Genomic DNA, 18114 nt, shown 5'->3' with positions numbered 1-18114 from the left:
TGAAGACAGGAGCAATTTTGGAAACCAGATTTGAAATCAGAAGCCACAATGCACTTCTGCCTGACTATGTAAGGGAAGTAAAAACTTGACGCACAGCAGGCATGTATGTGTATTCTCTTAGAATAAAAGTTAAGCTGGCTCTGACTGCAAGAAATATTTCATCCAGAGATCTCTGCTTTGGTACATGCACCACTAGTGAAATACATCAGTGACATGAGATGAACATGACATTAGTGACATGAATACTTCAGTGACATGAGAACGGTGACCGGAGTTCAACATCAGCCTTTTGCATGTATATTTGGCACAAACCCCAGAGAAGGTGTGAAAGTATCTGCACAAGCCCTGTGATACATGGGACCAAAACGAACCCCCAAACTACTTCTGAGACAAAAAGCAGAAGTGGGAGATCAGCAGCACTCAGCATTCACACACTCTGAACTTTATCAAAATACTGATTTGTGGCCTAGTCTAAACACTAATCTATCAACACTTTCTCAGAACTACACTAAAGTTTTGTGAGGTCATCCTACAAACATATATAGGTTGATATAGTAGGCACTTGATTAAAGTAGAAGTTTCCCACCAAAATTTAACAGTTTAACTACCAGGATCACTTTCTATTTTTTTTTTTTTTCCCTGCGGAGGATGAACACTAACTGCTTCTGAATAATTTGAGCAATTTAGCACCTGAAGTTCTCTTGACTTTATATGAGACTGAGACACTTGCCTGAGATCACTTAAAAAAAAATAAAATCTACACCATGAATTACTTGTGACTTACCTCTAAATCACAAGTAGTCTCCCACCCTGTATAAGCCAGCATTATATTGCTCAAATACATACACTGCAATGTTGTTTTTCTAAAATATATTCTGATATTATCCCTAATTAGTCAGACCTTACATTATCACTTTGCACTGCAGAATACAAAGAGGCTAATTTGCTGTTGCCATAGTTATGCTTTATTTCACTTCCAAAAAGAAATGACACAGACTCCATCTCCTGTCACAGCCCATGCAGGGAGCACAGGACGCTGTTATGGGTGGTTACACACAACTATGAGAAAAGATACAAATTCCTGTTTCAGGAGGAGATTACTTAAGTATTTACAAAAGCCAAAGAACTTTATTCGATTGTTTATCAAATTGCTGATAAACAACAAATTTCCCATCCAAAATGTTCATCTGAAACTAACTTTAAAATACAATCAAAACTGTTCTCAATACATTTCATCTAACTTTGCCACCTTATATACACAGATATAATACAGGAAAATACTATTGGCCGTGTGATGACTTTCTGAAAGGTCATTTCACAGTCATCTTACATCATTTTTTGATCTCCCATAGCTTTGAATCATTAAATTAAATTGCAACTGAGAAAGATTTACCGACATGATCCTTGAATGGCAAATGCAAACACCACCTGGATTTCAGTCTTAACCACTAATTTTATCATCTGTGCACCACCAAGGACAAAATCCCATTCCAGACATCCTCTCCTCTCACTTCACAGCCTAGGCCAAAATATCTCCATACCCTTCACAGTCTCTCTGTTGTTGAGGAAGTAGAAAGCATGCAGCAACTCCTTAATTCTACACCACCATCATACACCTTGAACTAGGCATCTCCTGTGTGGTACTTGATAATAGTGTATGTTAAGAATGTGTGTCTGACAAAGTTGTAAACTAACAAGAGTAGGAAAACACGGCAAATTTGCCAAAGAATATGGGAAGTTTTAGAGAAGTTAACTATACTCAAGTTTCATCTCCAGTCACCAAAGATGCTAAGTAAATTATTAATAATTTGTGATGGAGATTATCTAATAGGATTTTCAAAAAAGTTTTAAAGGTTTAAGCAGAATATTTATAAAATAAGTTTATAAAATAAACTTTTCTTAAAAAAAAAACCCAAAACTGTTTTTTGCCTAGGCTGTGCCAGAATTCAACTAACTGAAACAGAATAAATGATAGAAAGTCACTCTGATATGCTGATGGACTGGATCTAAGTTTCTGACAATTCAAGCAAGAGTTTTCCCTTAACCCTAATGTTGTATTTTGAGCTAAGAAATCCACTTGGTCACGGAACTTTAATTTTATAGGCTTATATCTAGTATTTCAATTCTATTTTTCCAACCCTGTGCTTCCCCAGGACCCAACATATCACAGTATCCCATAAGATGAAACACTGCAACTCCACCTATATAACCAAAGGTTAAATATGCATCGTTGCCTTCCATGTTCCAGAGCACAAGAACTATTTAAAGAACTACAGCAACATATTACATTCAGGGGAGAAGTTTAATATGAAAAGGGCAACTGTGACAGAGTAAGATGTTTCCTAATCATATAGTTTTGAAGAATGTGAAAGCAGAACAGGAAAACAAACCAACAGGAAGTACTCTAATGGTAGAAAATTATGCTGAATATTATCCTAACTTTAAAACCACACAATAGAACAGTAACATGTTTGTTCTTTAAATGGAAAAGACAGATTAAAATACAGAGACTGTTGCCATGCTTATGAAGGTTCCTTAGAGAGCAATGTAGTTGGAAGCTATCTGCTGCATTTTGGACTAAAACCCTCCTAAAGTAAACAATGCCTTTTTTGTTGTTTGTTTTTTAACATCTCCCCATTGTAATCTCCCATTTTACTGTTCACGTAAAATTTCCCAGTTGTCTAAGAAATTTTCAATACATTTAATTTCTAAACATGAAGGGCAAAACGTATCGACAATGAAGGAACATCTCATCAACTCTAGGCTGCCCTATTGGTGACTGCTTGGAGGCTGGCTAGTACTTCTACATAGGTACCTCAAAGGGACTTAAAGTGGCTGACTTTTCTTTGGCCCTTTCCCCTCTAGCTCAAGGAAGAAAAGACAGTACTGAGAAAGTACCACTCATTACTTGTGCCAACAGGGCAGGAACTTACACAAGCAGAGAGCTGACAATCTGTAAAAAAAATTTCAGTAGGAATTGTGTATGTCTGCCACTCTCCTTTGTCAGTTTTATGCTACAGTATAGTGAAGTTCCCTGGTATATGGCTCAAACTCTTATCCCATTAGTTTTCCTGAGTGCACAAAGTTTTCAAAGTGAGACTGAGGGATCTACCTTCCTTATTATATGAAAAGCTTAAAAGCATTGTTCATGGCATTTGGGCGGTAGTTGCTAATTCTGGCTCAAGTGTGTGCGACAACTGTGGATACATTTCTACCAGTGAAATAAAGTTTTCTAGAGAGGAGAAGGCATGTTTGTATTTGTATGATACAGTTCTTAAGACTCTTATTTTATTTTAAAACTCAGCAGCTGGCAGTTCCCTTGCTACAATTAATCTCCTCATGAAGGCATTTGTAACTTTTTAAGAACAGAATATTGCCATATATTTGTGATAAAGTCATTTACTGAGCATTACTGCATTACTTTTCACAAGTATGTTTGCCGCTGGTGACTGCAAGAAAGGGTGGAATGTCAAGAAAAGGGAAAAGTGTCTCTCACTGTTACATTCACCAGAATTGAATGGGATGGCACAGACCTTATGCCTGCTGACACCTGAAATAAGCTCTGCCTGCTAAACATGACTTATACCTTTGAGACATCTACAATTTGGAAGATAGTGGAAAACCTGATGCACTAGATAGGTTGCTGTGCTGCAATTCAGAGGTACCTCAACAGGTAGGAGAATAAGCCTAACGGGAATCTCATGCAGTTAAAAAAAGGGAAATGCAAAGTTCTGCACTTGGGAAGGAACCGCCCCAGGCATCAGTTCCTCCCTGGGCTGACCATTGGGGAAAAAAAGCACAACAGAAAAGGCTCTGGAGGTCCTGGAGGAGACATCAAGTTGAACATAAGTCAACAGCCCCCTGAACTGCATTAGGAGGAGTGCAGCCAGCAGATGAAGGGAGGTGATTCTTCCACTCTAATCAGCACTGGTGAGACACAGAGTGCAGGGTCCAGGTCTGGGCTCACCATGATAACAGAGGTACAGACATACCAGAGTGAGTCCAGTGAAGGGCCTCTAAGATAAGCATCTCTCCTATAAGGAGAGGCTGAGGCAGCTGTGACTGTTTCCCATAGTGAAGTCTCATGAGGGGGTCTCATCAGTGCACATAAATATCTGAAGCTGAGAGTAAAGAAGATGGAGCTAGGCTCTTCTAGTGGTACCCAATGACAGGACAGGAGACAACGTAGATAGACTGGAATTTAAGAAATCCTGTGTAAACATAGAAAAAACTTTTTTTTGATGTGCAGATGACTGAACATCCAACTGGTCTGTCCAGGGAGGCCATCTCTATCTTTGGAGGATGTTCAAAACCCAACTAAGCACAGTCCCGAGTAGCCTTCTCTAGATGACCCTGCTTTGAGCACAGGTGGGGACAATAAAATCTTCAGAGGTCTTTTCCAGTCTCAGTGACTCTGTGATTCTATGACTGGGTGGATGAAAACACAGCCCAAAATAACACAGTAGTATGGTAGGGAGAATACGGAAGTTGACTGAAACCCTGTCCCCAGAGGCAGGGGCACCTTGCATAAAACTTGCATTGAACCAAAATAATACTGAGTTTGAAAAGGCTATTTGGATCACAAAGAAGAAAAGATAAGAACTTGAATGCCAGTAGTCCTGCACATCCCTGGGAGATGGACAGAATGGGATCTTAGCTAGAGAAGGAGTGGTGACTAAACGGCAACAGACTCCAAAAAGGATGAGTGGGATCAAAGCACAGCTGCTGTGGATCCACCCAAATTTAATGTAGATCTTTGGACAACAGATTGCAGATCTTCTATTATTCTCCTACAGATTTTTTTTATTAGCAGTATTATTTAGATATTGCTCATCAAAAAAAGCTAGAAGTACTGACTTTATCTCAGAAAAGATAGAAAGCAGGCATTTTGGAGTCTGCCAGTAAGATTATGGATTGCCAGAAACAAACTTTGTGGCTAGCCAACAAACAAACAAACAAAACAACAAACTCAAAACCAACACGCCAAACCCCCACATACTTAATCTTAACTGCCAATTATAAAGACTATCCTTATCCTCCACTTCCTTTGTTCTCCCTGAATCAGCAGCTCTACAGCTTTCTTCTTTAAATACTATTGGGAAAGAGGAGGTGAATGGGATAAATCCATACTTGTACCACATTAATATAGATATAAGCAAGCTCTGAAGGTTACCTTACATAGCTTCAAGCTTTAACATCACAGGATGACAGCCATTGTTTACAACTGTGAGCTTTGTATGCCATGACAATCTCCCATTGCAAGAACAAGCTGATGAACGTGGTCTTTGCATTGAGTTATAGAAAGCTTTAGAAACCAGCAATAATAAATCCTGGCAAAATCTGCTTACAAAATGAACATTTTTTCCTGATTTTTAACAAACAACAATAAAAGTTTCTAGTTTTTCCCACCAGGAAGTTAAAAGTTTTGCTTGTTGTTTACAAGGGTCAAGAAATATAGGTCAATTATTCCCAAGTTATTTTTACATAGCCAAGAAAAGTAGATTATGGTACTCTTTTGCTATTTGATCTGTAGCAGTCCCTTAATCTATTCATAGGTGTTTTAAAGAATCCCATTTCTTCAGTAGGCAAGTTCTTGCTGCTACAGGTAACAGAACCTGAATATACCAGGATAGCAGAGGCTCCACACAGCAAGTGCACACACTGGAACAGATTTGACTTATTACCCCGTATTTAGAAGTAGCAGAGTCACTTTTGAATGCCACCAAGCCTCAACTAATAACCTTACCAGTCAGATGCTACACAGGCATGACTTCCAGAGCTGAGGTTGCTTCCACTCAAGAAACCTAGTAACCTCCTTACTGCAGTTCAAGTTTTGGCATCAGAACACACAAAAGCAGACCATGCCTATTTGTGGTTTCAATGCTATACACAAGCAAGCTGTCCAACCAATTCTTGCAGTTGTAGGACACTGCTGAAGTTAATCACTTTGGATCTAAATATACAGCTTTAAAGTGAGAAACTACCAAGAACAGCACCCGTTGTTTGAGGGGTGTGTGTGTGTATGCATATGCATGCACACAACACACTATTGTACATATACAAGTGCTTTCTTTTATCATGCCTTTGTTTCTGTGAGGTTACCTAGGAGAACTGTCTGAACCCAGACCTACGCCTTACTAAAATTATATGGCATAGCAAGGGAAAGAAAAGGTGAATTAATTTAGGCTGGTGAAAACTCTATCTTTCCTAGTTTTGCTGTTTCCAGTGAGCTGTTAAAAAAATAAAATTTCACTCTAAGTAACATGATTCTCCAACCTCCCATCTCTACCTGCAAAATCTCTGATTTGAGACCAAATACTTTCCCAGCCCCAGAGGACCATATCACTGCACTTAATGAACCAGGTCCCAATACAGTACTGCGGCAGATCAGATCCAGAATAAGTATCACTCATTAGATCCACCCGCTTCCCAGCTAGTCTTTACTAAGTAAGGCCATGGAATCCCTCAGTGAGACCCTGTGGGCATGCAGGTATCAAAACCAGAGCTTTTGCAGTGGATCTGACATTATCTACCATCATTTGCTATGGCATTTCCTCAACAATGACTCTGGATCCTCTAAGGAGCTAGAACCACATGCTAGTGCATGCCTGTCCAACCATCTGCAATCACTTATGACCATAATTTCCCTCACCATTTCACAGACCAATTTAGATCTGTATCCCAACAGGTACTGTCATAATGGCAAGTCTGATCATGAAATTGAAGTGTCGAATTATATAGACCTTGTACACTTAGTTTAACACTCCTGATCCTTCCTTCAGGCTGAAGTGTCCCTTACATTTACACTGTTCTCTGCAGCTTCTAACACCAAACACACAGTTATCCAATGTGTTTTAGGGTCAAATTTTTAAGTTCAGACTTAGGCTTTGAACCTACAACCATTGCCAAACCTCAAAGAAGCCAGGATCTTGCAGGGCTTAACTGAGAAGTAGAATGAGAGTTTAATGTGAAAAATCAAAGCAGTGGCCAAAAAACAGCTGAACTGGTACTGAACCTTTCTTAAACTTAAATTTTAACAGCTCAAAGCCCTCACAGAACTCTTGTATTCGTTATGCAAATACCAAGATTAATACTGAGATAGAGGGTGTTGTGCAAACTCACACCTTAGCCAAGAAATACAGATATATTATGAAAGGGAACTCTTTATCAGGGGCACTCAGGAGGCTGAAATACTTCTTAAAAGTTTCTAAGTATCAGAAGTAACTATCAAAAATTTCTTAAGTGGATTTAAAAAGGTGACTGTATCCAGTAACATGACATTACATTAATATAAATCTATTTGAAATATAATAATATGCATCCATGTAAACTGGCAAAAAAACTCAACGGGATTTGGGGTCATAAGCTTAATCAAAACTGCAGTAACCTGAAAACAAAACAGTTGTTATTAACATTTGAACTCAAAGGGCAAAAGCCCCTTAACTCCTCCCCCCCCCCAAAAGAGTATAATAATATTCTTATAGTAAGAATTATCTTTTATACCCTGGCCTGCAGAGAATATAAACATATGTCAACCTATTAACCTGGTTGGTATTCTTGTGGCTGCTGTATTAAACTGAGCACAGCTGGATGGACCTTATCAAAGAGACAAAAAGAGAATAAACCAGTATTCTTGAAATGCAGAGTCTTAATCCTCCTAAGGAAATTACTGCCACTCAGATCTAGAGGTTATGTTTTGCAGTCAAGACAAATATAGCCTCCAGATCCATACAGTCCATTATAGTTACATATAACAAGACTATAGCTAACTTTTTCAATATACATTATGTAGAACCCTTAAGAAACAACTATAAAACCCTACTCCACTCTCAGAAGTAACACATAAATAGCCAAACAACTTAAAGAGACAAGATAAATTTGGTAGAGATTACTTCTGCAGTTATTTGCCAGGGAAGCAGAAATGGTTTAATGGGTGGCCCACCAAAAAGGAGCAGCCAGTTCAAAAAGGCAGTCAAGTAAAATTGTTTTGTGAAAAATTATACTAATACTGAAGTCTAAGTCAGGGGGTTTGTGTAGCTTCTAAGTAAACTGAGTTACAATTATTTAATCTAATCAAAGAAGCCTTCACAGATTTTCTGAGAATACTTCTACTGTTATCAAAGGTCTTTTTGACACTGAAAAACAATTCTTGAATTAAATAGTTGTAATACATGAGCATGAAAAAGTATCTCCACACATCTTTCTGAATCGCACATGTGAACACAGATAACTCTTAGATGGTTTCACAAAGGAAAAAGTGATAAAATATGTACTTTATTCCAGCATACAGCCCCACAGTTACTCCTAGGAACGGTAAATTATTAGGTAAAACAGATACTAGTTAGGGATTGCACTCTTATGTCCAAAGCATACTCAGCACAGTGAAAGCCATTCGGCTGCTTTAACGGATACTAGTAAGTACCTACACAAACCATGCAGTTAGGATAAAATTTGCTTACTGATCTCCTTGAGACTGGCCCCAATGAAAACCATCCAATGATCAAAACCACAGCCTGATTACAGTAAATGTTACTAGCAGAAAGATACTGAGCTCCAAAACAGCTCTTTTTTTGAGCTCCAAAAAAGCTCACAGTGGCTCTTCCATAAAGTAATAATTAAAACAATAGACTCACACAACAGTATACTTGGTCATACACACAGCATTTTCCCCAGAAGGTAGTAAGAGATATACAGTGTCCTAATCTGTTTCACAGCAGCAAAATATTAGACCTCTGCAACTAGACTACTACATGTTCTTTATGTATGTATATATGCTTTACGTATGCTAACAGTATCAATACACAATCTCCCTACCTCATCTGGTTTCACAGGTCATAATTCAAAAACTCTATCACCATTCCCTTGCCATTATCATCATACTTCCATCAATTCTCTATACACGAGAAATACTACTTTGTATTTCATGAGTGTACTTCTACATCAGATACAAGATCAAAAGTACGAAATTTTACATACATGATTTGGAATAAGAGTGCAAGTACTAAGCAGGTTCCCCTGTTTAGTTTGCATTTCACAGAGCACCAGCTGTTTCTCCACATAGCCAAATAAAAAACTTGAACAACATGCAATCCCCAAAAGATCCCTTATCTTTCCCAGCATTTAAGCTGGGATTTTCAAGCATCTACATGTTGAAAACAATTAGCTGATGAGAACTGCAGGATTTGAAGCGTGAGGGATTACCAAATTAAATATTGTTGAAGAGTGCATTGATGAAAAACAAGAATATAATCAAGACACAATAGTGTAAATCAACTTCAAAATCGAAACTAAAGTTTTCTATTTTTACAGAGGTGAGAACATCTCATGAAAAGAAATATCTGCTGCATTGTTTAAAAGTACTAAATAGCATACTTTGTACCCAGTACTGTAACAAACTATTTTATGTTAAAATGAAAAAACATTTTGCAAGGAACTGCTGCTCTTTAAAAACATACCCAGTAATGATTCGATTTATTTAAAAAAAAACACCACATACCTTGAAGTAAAAAAAGCTCTTACATCACCTGAACATCTAAATTCCCTTAAGTTTCATTAAGCCTACTGGCATTATACTGAAGACATGCTCCTAAATCTGTTAGGACTGGCTTTACCTCACGTATTGGGAGTTTCAGCATGTAAAAAATTTCAAAACAAGAAGAGAGGTTTGAGATCTCTCTGTCTCATGCAGTAACAGCATGGTAAAGCAGCTCTACCCTAAATGAACAGCCACCTTGAGATTTCACAGGGCCCCAGTTCTTTTGCATGGGAAATTGTGACCAATTTAATCTTGGGAACAGACTGCCAGTCAGCTCCGACTGCTCAGGTCAGCTCATAATTCTAAGCAATGTGTTTGCTCCCTTTCTTCTTTCTCTTGGCAAAAACTGGATTTTTCGAGTATTTTTACAGCAACCTGCCGACACAGTTGTGCTGGGAGATGACTGTATTCATGCAGATTGCAAGAGCTCGTGAGTAAAGAGAGTTACATGGGGACGAACTGAAAAGGCTTGACACTACAAAAGATACCAAAGCGAAATAAAAGCTTAATAACCAGTGAAAACTTCCAGTGACATAAACTTTGCTTTCAGCTACTCAGTTTTCACAGTGCTTTATGACTAGGAGGGAAAACAAAACAAAACAAAAAAGAAAAAAAAAAGGAAAACCTACAGCACACTAATTAATACACATGCAGAGTAAAGGTCTGGCAACTCAGCACTGTAAGACTGGCAGGAACGCCTCCAAAACATAGGTTTGCAAGCTCCTTGTCTTGACATTCATTGTGCTAGCATTTAAGAATTTCAGCTGGAAAATAGGACCCCATATATCTGTCAAGTAAGAGATACCAGCTCCTACTCAGAGGTTACATAGCACGGTGTCACAGAAGGTGCTACCTCTGAAGAAACAGAGGCTTACACATGGCTTTCTGATTGTAAAGTAACAATAAGCCAAAGTTAAACACAAAAGCTTCCTGCCTGGGCAATGAATGCCAAGTTTTTATATAAAACACATTTTCATTTCAAACACTGAGCTACGAATTGTGAAATGGCTATGTCCTAAGGGCTAGAATGAATTGTTTGGCCTTTCCTACCAAAGAAAACATATCAGGTTGGGAACTTACTTGCTTTTTCAATTATATGATTATGGATTACCTCCTGGCACTATTACCTTGGAAATATTTAGATCCAAAAAGTATTTACTTGTAACATAAAAAAAAGGTTTATTTTGTGACTCATTTTTATTTACTTAAAGTGTTTTGCTTTTTAGTTAGTGTTCCATGCAATTCTCAACCAGCGGCTAACTACAGATATTTCCAAAATGCTCTGCATAAAGTTCTAATGCTTTTCAGGAGAAGATGGGCACAAGTACAAGCGCTAGGAAAAGTAATCACATTTAAAAGAAACTAACTACAGAGACCTGGGACTAACATGGAACCACAAAAGATTACAGGTATGTAATACCTCTAGAACTCATTCTTCCTTTTTATTTAAGCATTATTTTACAAGAATTTTTTCTTCCATGGAATATCTTCAGTTTGGAGATATCAAATGAAAGTATATCCAATAAACTATTTCAGCTCTAGCTCAACATTAAGAGTGAAGAAGGTGTCATCATTAAATTAATAGTTTCATAGTAGAAATGGTTATTTCAGTACTGAGGAGCATTAATTACTACGAGGAACCCAACAGAACTTCAATGATGAAATACTTCAATGTATTCCTGAACTTTAACGAAGTTTTATTAACTTATATTTAGCATTCATTACAAGCACACTGAATTTTCTTTTAGAAAGATGGAATACTGTTTCAAAATAGAATCCTCTAAGCTTCCTAACATAAACATATTGAAATTCCATAATGATGAAAGAAAATAATCATAAAACAACAGTGGTATCACTGTCCACAAAGGTTGTTGCAAAGATCTACTTACCTGTGCTACTGCTGTAGAAAACATCCTATAATCCTAATCACATGGAGACAATAGTTTTCAAGAGAGAATCCCATATTACATGCCAAAAGTTCTGCCTGCAGAAAGAGCATCAGTGCCTGAAAGCCTGGAAATAAGTGAATATCCAATATGATAGACAGCATCATCTCCCACATTATAATTCAACACCATTCTTGCCTGCGGTGAAATGAAACACACAGAATGTGTTTTCACACAGAAGGAAATGATTCCTACCAAAGCCACAGAACTTCTTTCCTATTACAATTTTTTTCATACCCATGGGCTTGGGCCAATAAAATTGCAGGTTGAACAGAATTAGCATAAATATATTTGAAATAAATTAATTTAAAATACATGTACAGTCACTACTACTACAAGCAGAAGATCCTACATTCAGACAGCAAAACTTACTCTCTTCAGCCATAAGGAAAAAAAAAAAGTAGCAATTTATTTTCAGGCACAGATTATTTTCCCATTTACAGCTCAGAACTCTTACCTAGAGAAAGTTAAACATCCTGTGTTATTTCATAGGATGAGTCTATTAGAAGGGTATGAATATTAGAAGAAATGTACAAAACAGAAACTATTCAATGAAATGGAAAAGGACATCTTTCTAAAAGGACATTTGAGAAAGCAGAAGGAAAATCTCAGCTAATGAAGTAAGTTGGCCTTTAAGTTTTGTTTAAGAAAATGTATACTTAATGTGTACTACCTGATTTAAAGAGGTCTCAAATTTAAATTTCCTAAAACAAAATTAAAAGAAACAAGATAATAAAACACATCATCAATTTCAATAAATTGATAATGTATTTTATAAATTATTATAAATAATAATAAAATACAATATCAATAAAATACATTACCTTTTTCCTTATCTTTTAGATGAACCCCCCTAACTTTAACATATATGAAACATAAAGATTGCTGTGGTAAGCACAGACTGGGAAAAACTACATAATTATATCTTTATTTTTTAACATTTTTTCACATTACTTTTGGTAATACTTGTATGTTTTAAGTTGAAAATGATCCCTCTCTGTACTCTGTTTTCAACCCATGTATCAGTGAAAAATTTGCAAATAGAAGTGATAGAAAAATATTTTCCATGTTTCCTATGTTGCAGTTATCACTGTGGGTTAACTATGCAACAGTAGAAACTGGAACATCTAAGAAATTGTGGTATCATTCTATGTTTCTGCTGTAAATAAACTCAAAATTTACAGTTCTTTCCGTAACAGGCTACCAAATGTTGTCACATTCCTTTTTCAACAATACCTTACAGTACTTTTAGCATGGATATTGCAAACTGTTTTCCATAGAAAGTAATGGAAGACTTCCAAGACACTGTATTTCAGAAAAAGGCAGATTCCTGTGAGCATTTAAGAAAGAAACAAAGAAATCCAGTCAACAGCAAAACATCAACAATGTATCTCAGAAGTGGAAAAGGGCAAAAGCAGAAACCCACGCTGTTAGGGTACTGAAAAGTTAGCTTACTCTTTAAAAAAATACTGCAAATAAAGTTACTTCTATAAAATCATACAAGAGATGTGAGGCAAAACATAGTAAAACACAGTAATTACAGAAAAGTGTTAAAATATGACAGCTCAAAGGCCACTTAACACAAATTTTAAAATATATAACCAAAAAGTTTGAAAGCTACTGCTAAGTTTCAGCAATTAAATATGATAGATAATGGAAATTTCAGTGATAAAAGTTATCAGTATGACCTAATTTTTCATACTTTTTTTCATTTGCTAAGCAAATAAATGAAAATATTTCTTCAGAGCCCTTTAAATCACAGGCTACAGGCTAAACTAATTTACTGATCAAAAACATGAATGTACTTGGGTGAAATTGTTTAGTAGTTATCTGTCATCACTGCTGCTCAGAGAGAAATTCAATCAAGAGTCAGGCTGTGGTTTTAAGTTGTAGTTCCTCAGTACTTCAAAATCACAGATTGAAATGCATAACCTCCCACATTCATTTACGTTAGCTTAGTGCCATGTACTAAGAACCACAGTACGTGGTGTTCATGCATAACAGGGGAGCTGTGGAATCCTAAACTCTAATTTTAAGCTACAGCAGCCCTTAGAGATCCAGGTTTCAAAGCAAAAAGATACACTACTCAATTTACTTCTTTCCACTAGTATTAGGCAAAGTAACTCATACTAAGAACAACAAAGCAAATACAGTAACAGAAAGTAATCTGAAGGCAATCCTAACAAGAATTACTTAGCAGTTTCCAGAAGATTTAATAACATTATCATTAAAATGTACTTGTTCAGTCTTTCATTCCTTCTCTTTCAAAATGGTAAAGATGATTACATTATACTAGTCACTAATCCTCCTTTTAAGTAAAAACAAAACAAAACAAAAAAAACCAACAGAAAATTCTAATTTTGCCTTGCCTATTACACTATTATTTCCTTTGGAAACAAAGATGTGATGAAATGAAAAAATAAAATAAAATATCTTCCTTTGTGATAGCAGCCACAGAAAAGAAAACCAATTGCATTTTCTCCCTTATTCTGTATTGTTGCTTTCTTCAAGGAACACGAAGAATGAATATTAGCCATCCTGGAGAATGACAGCACACCAAAAAGCCAAAAGGCTCGACAGTAAGATGTCTCTTTATAGAAGAACTGCAGGGAAGCCACTTTAGTCCTTTCAGTGCATTACCTTTTTGGGACTTTACAGATAGCAAACATTCTCAACAGATCATGTCCTCATCTCTTCGCTGCTGATTTCTCCCCTCCCAAAGTACTGCTTCAGGGGTTTTGTATACCAAGTAATACAAAACCAACAACAAAGCTGTATGATCCTTTCCCTCCTCAAAACATTGTGCTTGTTTTATCCTACAACAACTGCTACTAGTTGTCTAGTAACTGCTATCTCTTTCAACATCTAAAAAAAATACTTTTTTTATGTTTTGGTAATGATGGCATCAACTAGAAACACAATATTAAATTATCTCAAGCATAATAGGGTTGGAAAATAACTGGCATTTTCAAGTAATACCCAGTGAAGACAAAAAAAATGTTTTTGGCACAAAGCACTGGCATTTAATGATCATTTTGCTGAACTTCCAAAGAAAGGAATGTTACCTTAATATAATCCTTAAAATACTTAAAATTTCATAATGATAATATCATGAGAAAGATGTAAACTGTTCTGTTTGAAGAGCTGAAAAGCTGTTTTAATTAAGAAGTACACAAGGGGAATTCATGAATTGTCGTTTGATAGCTTCAACATACCTGTCTCAGAAATAAAATCCGGTTCATCTAAAATTACTGTCTTGGCACACATTACTGATAGGAAAAATCTGAGCAAAGGTTTCAGTTAGTTGCTATAAATGCTTGCTTTTGCCACCCGGCATGTTCATTCAGGGACCAGTCTACCTTCAGCCCTGCAAAATCAGGTTCTCAATATTAAACACATTTTGTTTTTCTAATTTATAAAAGGATGCTACCTTGCTCCAACTATCTGTAATGTGATTTAGAAATAATTAAGAATGAAGATGTATTTTTACAGTGATGGAGATGTTCTTACATATGCTTACACTATCTCTGGACTTCCTGATGCCAGTCAACCATGCACATTCCAAACAGTTTGTAAGTATTCTAGAACTGCCCATCATGATGAAGCTTGCAGGCACCGAAATTTATTTGTATCAAGTATTTGCTCAGATTAGCTTCTAAAGAAATGGATTACCTCATTTAGTCTTAGAAACCTTAGTACACAATCAGATTCTAAAGGCATAACCAGGACTTGTTCATTGCATCAGTTTTCTCTAGAGTAAATTGGGAATCCTGAGTAGCAAACTACCAAAGCAAAATGAACAAGAATTAAGTACCTTCACGTCAAAATATTATTCCTCAGACTAAGACAGCCTCCTCTTTTTGTACCTACTCAAGTCAGATTAGTTTTACACTATTTGTTCTTGGTAATAATTTTGAAATAGATGGGAAAGAAAAAAAAAAATTACCAGGTTGCTAAGCAGAGGGATTCCGTGGGTTTTTTTATAAAATCTGCTCACAGAAGCCAACCCAGGTATAGTAAAAATGTCTGACAAAGGCAAGCAGACAGCTTGGAGGAAGAAAGCTGTAGAAAAACAAGCAATCACTATCAGATATGCCCTCATGATTTAGGATATAAGGACTCTTCTAGCACACATAACCCAGGAAACAAAACCAAGAGCCATTACTGCAAATTAACGGTGCTGAGGCACAGCAGCAGTTTTTCCATGTCTATTCGCAGTGCAGTATGCAGATGCACAGGCTGAGATGCCTTGATCATGCCCTCCAGTACTCACATGGGTTCAGGTACAGTTATGCTCACTGATTAACTCAGATCTGTCTCAGCTCTTACGGTTTTCACCAGTCTTCCATTCACCACAGATAAATCTGGCTATCAACAGTAAATAAAAACAATGCATAAAACCCGCATTTAAAATGGAAGAGTAAAAGGCTTCTAGTAATTACAACCCAGTGAGAGCTACAGCAGAAAACTGACAAACCAACACTCAAAGCCATTAGTGTGCTGAGAAAAAAAAAGTCCTATTCACTCTAGGTGCTCAGTCTTGCCTCTTCAAGCTAATACTAAACCCTAAAATGTTTATTTCAGATTACATTATGCAGCCTGCTGGTTTGGATTAACACGAACAGATCTACTAAGGACTTTGGTAAGATGTACTCTACCATCACTGGACTTATATGGATGTATTTTCTTTCTCCACATCTTTCTGACTTGTGCCAATTCATCTCCATTTCATCATAGACAGGTTTCTTACTCCTATGCCGCTACTCAGAAATTATAAATTGTATTTTACCACATCCATGAATATCAGCCTGCCCAGTGCCATTGAAAAAATTAATGGTGCTGACACATCTAGAACTTTCCTATTCTTAGAGAGATTAATTTGTGCTTCCTGTAGAAATGTAAGGAAACAAAAGGTCCCAAGATATGCCTTGCTGCTACGACAAACGCCAGAAAGCACTTCATCTGTGTGGAAGTTTCTGGTTCAGTACAGTGCTTCTGTCCACACACCCGACTAAGTGAAAATGTAAAACTGGACTGTTTCATACTAGATTGTAGCTGAATACATTTAGAAACTCATTCTTTTTTGGCATAACGGGGAACACAGATCCCACAGGATTGTCACACATTTCAGACCACTATCCAGCATGGTCTGAAATTAGAAAGAAAGAAAAAACGTGGTTCATAGACAACCCACATGTGATAATGACCAATGTAAACTTTTCCAGGTGCTTAAATGAAAATAAAGGCTTTATGACAGCATGTCTATCAAAAGCGTAATCTTACTTCACTGAAATCTATCATAATCTTGTTTGGCTTGAGATCTCCCTACTTCCAATCAGGTGTCAATGTATTGCCAGTCTATCATCTTTACATCATTTCTTAAAACTGCTGTGCATTATGGCCTCCAAATGCACCTCTCTGCACTATGCAAGCCCTAGAAAGAGCAGCTGTTCTGTCTTAACGTGGCTTATCACAGAGAACTGATTCTGCCTGCCCAACATAACCCTCTCCACACCTGGCTATTATAATGATGCAGGCTGGAAGAAAATCTGCTTGAGATGGCCTCACTGGGCCTTCAGCAGGATCACCTGAGCTTACCCCCACAGTTCACAGTTTGATGCTTATGTGTGTTCATAAGCGGCGTTATGTTCCCCATGCTTAGAGATTTTACGCTGAAGTTTTATTCACAATCATCATTTAAGTATTTATTCATAAATTATTATATCTTCTATTAAGCTACCAGGAAAAGAATACATTAGTCCTCTTAGCCATTATATTTATTTTGGTTTGGTTTTGTTAAAAAAAATACCTGCTTCTCCCAGCAACAAATTCTTTTGCTTTAGGAGTTTTTAATGGGGTCTTTCTTTAGGAACCTATAATGCCTGCAATGTGATCCACTCAGCAAAAGGTCTCAGTACTGTGGAGTAATCCAAGCTCCATTCAAAGTCTGCAACCACTGTCAAGAGGGAAACCCTAACGCATTGTGCGTGCATTGGGAGGTGGGGGAAGACATTAAAATGAAAAAAAAAAAGAGCCAAAGGCAAAAAAGAAAAGCAACTAGGGACAGATATTCAAAGGTAAGAATGAAAATCGATGTTTAAGACAAAAAACAGCTAGTCATTTCCCCATGTATTTCTCAAGAAGAACCAAGATTTCAAAATATATTGTACTCCCCTTTATGAGCACACCACTCCTATGCATTGGTATAGGCACACTGAAGAAAAAGAAGAAATCACTTGCTTCAACCTAGCAAACAGATGGCTGAAGACAGATATAATGGTTCTGTAACACCAAAAGAGGCATGGGGATGAATGAATAAGCACTGACAGTCTGCTGTCTCCTTCAAAACAAATATTAAGAGGTTTTAAATAAGAGGAATAGGTCAACTGAAAACAAAATGATATGGTTTTTGATGCAGAACACTGGTAAGCTGACCATCTCCTGCCAGCCACAAAATGCTGTGGATGGCAGAAGGATGCTGGGTAAATGCATGGAAGAGAAATCCACTGAAAGCTGCTGAAAACTCAAACCCCCATGCGGCTCAAGAAGCTCAGAAGCCGTTGGAAGCTGAGAGTACAGGCTGCAGAAAGAAGTCATGTTTCTGCCATTCTTGCATCATTTCTTAAGATCTCT

At 37.0% G+C, this 18114-nt stretch overlaps 1 pseudogene; it reads right to left on the bottom strand.

The window, feature by feature from the left end:
* The window catches only part of LOC121080733, an 87723-nt pseudogene that overhangs the window by 65605 nt on the left and 4004 nt on the right, over positions 1–18114 (bottom strand).

Source organism: Falco naumanni, chromosome Z (assembly GCF_017639655.2).
Source record: "Falco naumanni isolate bFalNau1 chromosome Z, bFalNau1.pat, whole genome shotgun sequence".
NCBI lineage: Eukaryota > Metazoa > Chordata > Aves > Falconiformes > Falconidae > Falco > Falco naumanni.
This window is presented reverse-complemented; position numbering and strand designations above follow the sequence as displayed.